This window comes from Lactuca serriola, chromosome 7 (assembly GCF_051521515.1).
Source record: "Lactuca serriola cultivar US96UC23 chromosome 7, Lser_US96UC23_V15, whole genome shotgun sequence".
Classification (NCBI taxonomy): domain Eukaryota; kingdom Viridiplantae; phylum Streptophyta; class Magnoliopsida; order Asterales; family Asteraceae; genus Lactuca; species Lactuca serriola.
The window spans coordinates 88,958,736-88,968,006 of NC_136414.1; the positions used below are offsets into that span (position 1 = coordinate 88,958,736).

Here is a 9,271-nt window from a genome sequence, read left to right on the forward strand (position 1 = left end):
TGCCACGTCGTGGGATTCAAAATAAGGTCAATGAACAACCTTGTCATGCCACATTGTGGTGGTGCCTCCACCACGTCATGGCCCTCATTTAATGCAAAAATCAACAAATAATTTAAGAAGTAATACCTCTAGATTCCGGATGTTACAAGAGCAACCACTATAATTAAACTTTTTGAGAATTTACTCAACACAATGTGATTGCATTATAACAATTCCCTTGTTTAGTCATTTAATTTAATTTTCATCAGCTTTAAGTGGACTAGATCTGAAAAATCTTAACATAAAGGCAACTAATCACATTGACACCGAAATAAACAAACCAAATATAAACACATTTTTCTGATTGATTAAAACTAAAACAACTTGACAAAATAACATCATCAAACTTTTTATGCCATTTTTAGGGGCTTGCTTCAACCCATACAAATATTTCACTAGTTTACACACCTTATGCTTATTTTTGAGCATAACAAAAACTTTGGTTGTTTCATATAAACCTTGTCATCAAGATATTCTTTAAAACAGTTGATTTGATATCCATTTGCTGAATAATCAAATTATGAATTGCCACTAAAGTAATCAATAATCTAATGGTAGATATATGTGCGATTGGTCCATATATGTCAAAATAATCAAGGGGCACAAATCCATTGACCTTGCCACTTTGATTGTACTGAGAACAAACTAATCTTAGACATGTGTGCACTCCACACTCTCAACTTGTATAAAATCAAGGTTTGAACTCCATTTGTAATCTTGCAAATTCTATTACATTAAAACATCTTGGTAACACTAAAATCACCAACAAGAATCATAATGACTTTATAAACTTTTTGAGATTTCATTAATATATGTTGCTCACATAAAAATACCATGCCCATAGTATAATTCTGCTTGCAAATGATGATGACAATAAGACATTAATTTTGGCATTTGCATTTTCTTTTCTTGTGTATCTCTTGTTACCACACAATGAACTACTACATCTTTTGATGGTTCCAAGACAACAATCAATATGAAAAGTGTATTCCTTAACTAAGTTAATTTTTTTTACATTATCTAACATCAATCATCAACAAGAATATTAAACACCATATTCTCCTTCCACAATGACATTAAAATAAATCTCCATTTTCGAGATAAATTTTTCATCAATATGATTTTGTTTCTTTCAAAAACGGATAGATATACTACCAAATCGACCACTTTGGTCACTCTAGAAGACTGATTCGGTCATTTGGTCGATTGATCTTATTGATATCATTGACTGTCAGTTAGAAATATGGTTTATTAAATTCTATATTATCTTGTTATAAAGATAATTAATTAGTTTAAAGGAGTTTAATCAAAAAGGAAAAAAATAAACTTTGTGATGTAAACCATACTGAAAAGAAAAAGGTTAGCAAATCAATTGGATGGAAGTTGAAGGGATCACCTGAAAACATCTGGAAAATATAAATACATGAATTTATTGTAAAGTCAAAGAATTATGATTATAACTAGACATATACCTGCACATTGCACAATATTATTATAACCTGATAAGATAGACGATTTAATCTCAAAAGTGTTTTACCCTTGTATTCCAATTGCATATAAATATATTTTTCAACTTTGTTACTTTCATTTAATGATATGAAGTTATGATTTTTAGAAGTTTCAGCACGATATTGTACGTCAATATTAGCCAATAGAGTCTAAACTAAAGTTGTAGATCTCGTTGATAGCCATGTGTGGATATAAAACCCGTTGGAAACGAATGTCATACGAAGAAGTTATGTAATTTTTAAGAAAACATAAATTCCCACGCGTAACAACGCTCCCCGACTGCTTGCGCAACGCGCACTAACACCTCACTTAGAATACGACACGTGGAACGATGCAGTGAATGTCCCATTGCAATTTTCACAACCAACTCTTATGGAATGTATATATTGATCCAATTTCATCATTCTTCTTTCCATATTCTCTACTTATTCCAACACCGTCCCCATGTTCTCGTTCCTTCCATTGCCATTTCCTCTTATCACATCTTCTCGTGAATTATGATATTCTCTCGAGTGCTTTGCAAATTCTTCAATTAGCTCTTTAATGGTATCCAGTTCTTTCTTTGTATTTGGTCCTTGAGAATCAAGGAGTTGCCTTGTTGTTACATTCACCCCCATCATAGAAAATAGAGACTTCTTGTTGCACGTTTAGATCATGTTGAGGACAATTTCTTAGAAGGCCCTTATATCTCTCCCATGCTTCGTATAATGACTCTCCCATTTCTTGTTGAAAATTGGCTATCTTCTTCTTTAGCTTAGATATCTTGGAGGGAGGACTAAATTGCTTGATAAATGTTGCACGAAGGTTGTCGTAAGTCCTTTTTAATCCATGAGCTAACGAATTCAACCATATCTTTGTATCTTCAGTAAACATCGTGGGAAGCATTCTCAATAATAATACATCTCTATAAACATTTGGGACATTAAAATAATTAGCAATGTTGAAAACTTCATCGATGTGCTTGGAAGCCTATTCATAATCTTTTCCAGAAAAAGGTATGTCCTTAAGCTTTGATAGAATGTTCCCCTTGAGCTTAAAACCTCTGTTAGATGGAATCTCGGGCGGCACAAGTCCTAGACCGTTGTCGTTGCGCAACCTTTTCTTATACTCCACCATCGTCATTCTGGTGATGTTCGCCATTTCTTCAACTTCGCTCTTTATGTCATCTTCTGATTCACTCTTTGTTCCTCCCTTGTAACCAATGCCCATCGCGTTTGGAGTTATTTCAAAGCTTTCGTATGTGTCGTACTCGAAAGTTCTTGTTGATTCGTCGATCTTTTTATCCCTTTTTTTATGGAAAGCCGATTCAGGATCTTTAGGTGGTGGAACTATTGGAGTTTTGGATCCTCGGGTCATAAATCACTGAAATATAAACAAAACAAAACAAAACGTGTAAAACGAATAAATATAACTAAAATAAAAACTAAGTTAAACGTTACAACAACATGGCCAAGATGTCTACGACGTGGTTGATTCCCAAACGGAAAAATAAAATAAATGCTGAAAAATAACTTTTTGCAGTTTTTACCCCACAAAAGGATCGAATGGCTAGAAGAAATTAAACTAAAAATCAAATAATCCATTCCCCATGGTGCCAAAATCTTGATGCGTGCAATTTATATACTATCTAGTTTTAAATTTAGAACCCTAACTACTTAGCTACTTATGCACCTATAGGCATTGTACCTAGTCGGATTATAGAATAGCTTGGGTAAGTCGGGTGTTGAACACAAGGAACAAAATTTAATTAATTAAAATAACACTTCTAGTTAAAGTAAGAAAGCAAACTTAAATTGGGTTTTTTTTACTGGTTTTTCAAGATAAGAAGAACTTAAATCAAACCACTATCAAATGAAAAATTAAGCAAGCAAATAAAATGAATTTACTTCAGAATAAAAGAGTACTTCTGTTCAGATCCTATTTCTCCTTCACATATGGTTTATTTCTAATGGAATCATTATATTGATTACCAATTCGTTACTAGCTATTATGATCAAACAATTAGATTTACCAATTTAGGAATTACCATGAAATGGTCAAACGCAGGTTAAATACAAAATCAATATAAGCTCAAATTGGACTATGAATGATAAATATACTAGCTACTTACGTATGATCAAGTTAAGCAACCAAGTACAAATTAAGATTAATTATGATCTTTAACAAAGTTAAAGTTACTAGCTTAATTACCTAATCTAAGATGTTATTAACCCTAACTCTAATTATTTAATGATCATAAACAATTAGGTAACAAATTCATGCAATTAGATTGGTCATCTACCACGTAGAACTTGATTAATAGACAATATAAACTAGAACATCAACACGCTACAATTTAAATTATCAAACACAATTAAAATCACTATAAATCATCCATAAATCGAAATCAACGCATAAGAGTTAGGTTCATCTTCACCAAATAGATGTATAAGGTTTTTAGCATCTCATACTAACAAAAATACAAACAAAATCCATGTAAAGTAAACTAGACATGAGTAATATTTAGAAAACCAAATATATCTATGTAGAATTCTTCTACATCTCTTCAACTCTTGAGCTCTAATCGTTTCTTGACCTTCTCCAAGGTTTCTAGAGGGTTTTAGTCACAATCCTCCTCAAAAAATCATCAAGAAGTCTCCCCCATTTGACCTAATGACCGAATATATATATAGTTTCCAAAATTCTAATCACCACGTCATGGTGGATAGGCACCACGTTGTGGTCTTCATAGATATCCCATATTTTCCAAGTCAGCATGTTGGTTGAGAATCTTCCATTTGTCACATCATGGTGGATGATCACCACATTGTGGTCTCCTGTCTTTAATACTTCTTTGTGTTCTTTTCGACTAAGCTCACATTTTCCTATATACCAATCTAACATATAATCAGCATAACATCATCCTATATACCAAGATACATAACCTAGTGGACCGACATTGGTGCCTTCTACCCACGAGTACAGTGAGGAGAAACTTACCTGAACAACTTAATAAAATCTCCATAGCTACCTCAACAACTTGACAACCAACCCATGCTTCCTAAAACCAAGCTGATACCAATTCTTAGCTAAATATTTAATTCCACCCAAGTTTGACCAAAAGTCAAACTAGTTAAAAAGTCAAGGGTCAAAGCTAAGGTCAAAATTGCCAACAACAACTTTCCATGTTGTGGCCTTCCTTGTCCACGTCTGTGCACTAAATGCCAAAATAGTTGTTGATTCCCAGGCGCTACGCCGTGGTAGCCTAAGGCCATGCCGTGGGGACTAGTTTGAACAACTCAAATGAGCTTAATCCATTTTCTTCCGATTTCAAGAGCTCCAAAGCTCAGATCTGATCCTTCAAAGGTCTTAATGGTTAAATTTTCTAACTTTATCCATTAGGAAAGTCTAAACCACCAAGATCTAGACTTTAAGTCTCAAAGGGACCTAAAAATGCATCTTTCTCGACTTAATCCATTAAGTCCAAGTCTCCAACCTTTAGATCTTAATCAACATGATGTATAGATGAATAAAGTTTCCAACTTTATCCATAATAATTTCTCAAGCTTTCAAGATCTAAACTTTAATACCCCAAAATAACCTAAATGATCAAGATAAGTTGCATAACTGAAAGGGAAGGAAAAATATCAAAACTTTCCTCTTCCAAGAGGTCCAAGAAAACATTCTAAACTGATCAAAAGGGTGTTGGAGTCCAAATATGAAACATACAATGCTTTTGGGACCTTGGAGAGTAATAAAGTTGCAAACTTTATTCCCAACTCTCACTAAAAACTCATTAAAAATGGACCAAACACCAAATACACTTAGATCCAAGATGAATATGAAATAAAGCTTGGAACTTTATAACTTTCAAAGGTTTAGAAGGTAGATGAAATTTGAGATCTCCAATTGTCAAGCTTCAAGGAACAATCTTGCATGAAAAATTGCTCTAAAACCACCAAAAACTCCAAAAATGGATGGGAGAGAGGAGAGAGGAGGCTAAAATCTTGAGAATAGAGGCTAGGGTTTCTCCGAAGAGGTTCTAGATATGATTGAGGCTAAGAAAATACCCTAAAACACAAATTCTTACCTTTAAATACCTTGAAATCTCGTGATCACTCTCACATCGTGAGAATTACTTCTCACCTTGTGAGAACGGGTTTTCACCCAATTTCACTCCAACTTCAAACAGTCATAACTTCTTTGTTTCATCTTTGTTTTTGGTGATCTTTATATCCACGGAAAGGTATTGACGAGTCGCATAGTTCTATCTAGTTACTTTTGGCTTAACACATGTCGAACGAAAACCACAATTCATGAAAGAAGTCTAAAATATCACTTTTCCAATTTTACCCTTTGACTCCAAGACACAAACCAAGGCTTGAATCACTTATCGAACATTTTCATCATCCAATAAGGTCTAAACCCCATTCCATTGAATCCCAAGACCTTTACTTGATCCATTTATCTTCCACAATCTCGAAATAAGAAACTTCTCAAAACAAGATTTTACACTCTTAATCTAGGCTTTCTTGCATGTTCCTTGTTTGATTGTGGCTCTAGAGTGGGATCTCCTGTTCAAATGTCTATCTCACCTCTGGTTACATATAGCTATGCATTCCTTAGAGATTTTCCAGAAGTGATATAGCGTGTTGTGTTAGGCCTAGTATGCGGTAGTGTGTTCTCATACATGTAGACTAAGGTAGATAGTTGTATGTTCTTATGTTTTATTTGATTGCTTATTTGTTTCATATGTTGACATATTGAAATGAGGTGGTCATAAATGGTCATGCTTTGTGCTGAAGGCCAACATACCCGAGTGGGCCAACGGTGTGTTGTAGGCCAATTATGGGTCAACTGTATGCTTAGAGAGGGAGCGGTCCAGGTGACTGTAGGCCTTATGGGGCGGGCTAGCCAGACTGTAGGCTTAGGAGTGGTCTAGGCATGTTGTAGGCCTTGCGGGGCAGGCCAGATAGACTGAAGGCTCATGTGTGTGCATGCATTGTATGTATATTATGGTGTGTAGTATTTTAAGGGAACTCACTAAGCTTTGGCTTATAGTTGTGGATTAAATGTTTTTCAGGTGCCAACGGTGATCGTGGGAAGGCGAAAGCATGACTGTACACATTCATCAACGTCCATGGATATTTCACGTTTATTTTATTACTCTGATTTTAAACTAACGTATTTTGGAGCAACTGGTTTTCCTAACTTGGATTCTATAAGTGTGAAGTTTTAACTTAAATGAAAATGAAAATTTTGTTGTTAAAATGGGATGTTACGTGAATGCTTTGAATAAAATGGAAATGAGTCAAATGGGTTAAAAGTTAAAAGTCTCACATGTTACATTCAACGATTTACAAACTCCTAAATTGTTTTATCGAAAAAAATGTATTTTATTTTAATAATAATTTTTTGCAATCATATTTAATTTATTAAATGGAATAGTAAAACAAGAAAATGTGTTTCTTTCAGATGACATGCCTTACAAAATCTTATACTCTGGTAATTATATATTACAACATAAAATCCAAATAATAGTTATAGATGAATTTAGTATTCATATACATGACCTTACAATGTTAAAGGCCCATGTTGCTGAGCTTCTTGGACGTTCACACCGGTAATATGATTTTCTTAGTTATTAATATAAAAGTAAACAAATTATCATTTTTGGTAATCTAGTTACCAATTTTCATTTGGCTCTTATTTTTTCATTGATTTTATGTAGGACTTGGGTTGTTAGAATTTATCTCGAGTTGAAAGAGTTATTCTTGTATGCCCTATCTCTTTCTTTCTTTCTTTCTTTCTTTCTTTCTCTCTCTCTCTCTCTCTCTCTCTCTAAACTCACATTTATGCAAATGCAATAAATAGCAACGTGTTTTCAATTATTTGTTTATTATATCATTTCTTCCCATTAAAAAATTGTACTTTGAAATATCCTGAAAATCAAACAAACCAACTTAGTAACAAACCTAACACAAAAAATCAACACAAAATAGAATACTATTCTGAACAACATTATTAACATAGGCTATCATCCTCTAACCTTAGCGAAACGCGACGTTTTTCTATTTATACTTGACATGAAGTAGAAAAGACTTGCTTAATCTATGGTAGCAATGCATCTCTCCGTATAGTAATCATGGTATTATAGAATGTATGTATTAAAAATAATCAAGCACCAATTTTTTTTTGTAATATACCTTACTATGAAGATTTGGAAAACCAAATTTGTCAAAATATTCATTAGTGAAGCTAAATCCAAGAACCACATAATTTGAAACAAAAACATTACTTTTGAAGTCAGGATCACCAAAAATCAAAAAATTTAAGACAAAAAAATCCTTAGAATTGTAATTTCATTCGGTCAAAATCTGAAAAAACTTTCAAATCCACCTTTTCTTGCTACCTCCTTCTTCCCATGATACTTCCATCCCATCTCGCCTCCATTGTTGAAAACACCAAAACAAGGGGAGATGGAACCCATGAAAATGATTCAATCAATCATTTATCTCGACTTTTGTTTTGGTTTGGATTTTGTTGAGATAACCCAAGTTCCCCTAAACCTAACCTTCATCGGTTTGTTCTTTATTTGCAATCTAGAATCATATCAGAATCAACTCTCTCTGAAGTAGTTAAAATAAGGAATCATATATAAATGTAGGAAAAACATGAAGGTACTTGATTGCAATTGATGGGTTTTGAGCATTACAACATTCTTATGGTGCACATGCAACCCTAATTGCTTTGGATCTAGGTTTTTCTCAAGTTATACATGCATAATAATTTTCCAAAGAAAAACCCTATCTAGCATACATATTTTCGAAATCAATAACTAAACCAAAGTTAGAAGAATACCTTTTCCTTGTTGATTGGTTGATCTTGGCCTTCAAGAGCTTAGTGCCTCAATTGTTGCACCTATAATAGAATCACAAACACCACACGCAAAAGATAAACAAGAGAGAGAGAGAGAGGATGGAGGCTTATTGAAATCAGCAAGGGTTCTCTTAGAAGCATATTGGGCCAAATTCTGTAAGCCATGGGGTCTATTTATACTTGTGGGTGCTAGGGTTTTAGGTGGAAACCCTAATTTGACTGCTTAAGCCTTAAGCAGCCCATGGACACCTTCTAGAATACTCCTTGGAGGAATTCTCTATGGGCTTCCCATAGATTTCGTCCAAGCTTATTCTAAGGTGATCCATCAACCCGATTGCAACTATCAGTGATTCGCAATATCAGTCCCCGTCCTTTTAATCAATCCCTTTTGATCACTAAATTAATTCCAAATTAATTTCTGATCAAAACTAATTAAATAATATGATTTCTCACTTAATATATTATTCTTATAATATATTAATAAATCATTTATCAACCTCTTTATCATAATTTATCCTGCCAAGTTGCTATGGTGAAGGCAAACCAAAAGGACCATGCTACTATCGGGTCAAGTACATACCAATTATAATTATGGGCTTAGACACCTAATCCAACAGTCTCCCACTTGGATAAGTCTAATAACTATAACTGCAAGTATGACTTCAAAATCCTATTAGCAATCGTAGCTCTTAAAAGCCGTCGTCGAACTCTGACCTAGTCAATGACGCGTCCTTTAGATAAGTGATCATATAATCCTCCGTTCTGCAAGATATTGTGTGGACAAAGACATGGAACATAATCATTCTCAATGTCCAACAGTTTGTTTCCCGACTTCTGATTTGTTTGACATAAAACTTAATTGAAC

General features: G+C 33.9%; 1 non-coding gene across 1 annotated transcript; it reads left to right on the plus strand.

The window, feature by feature from the left end:
- The first annotated feature begins 2,197 nt into the window (after positions 1–2,197).
- On the plus strand, positions 2,198–2,304 carry LOC145065164 (small nucleolar RNA R71). The gene has a single exon (XR_013688312.1). It is a non-coding gene; the product is annotated as a small nucleolar RNA R71 (small nucleolar RNA).
- Positions 2,305–9,271: the final 6,967 nt, after the last annotated feature.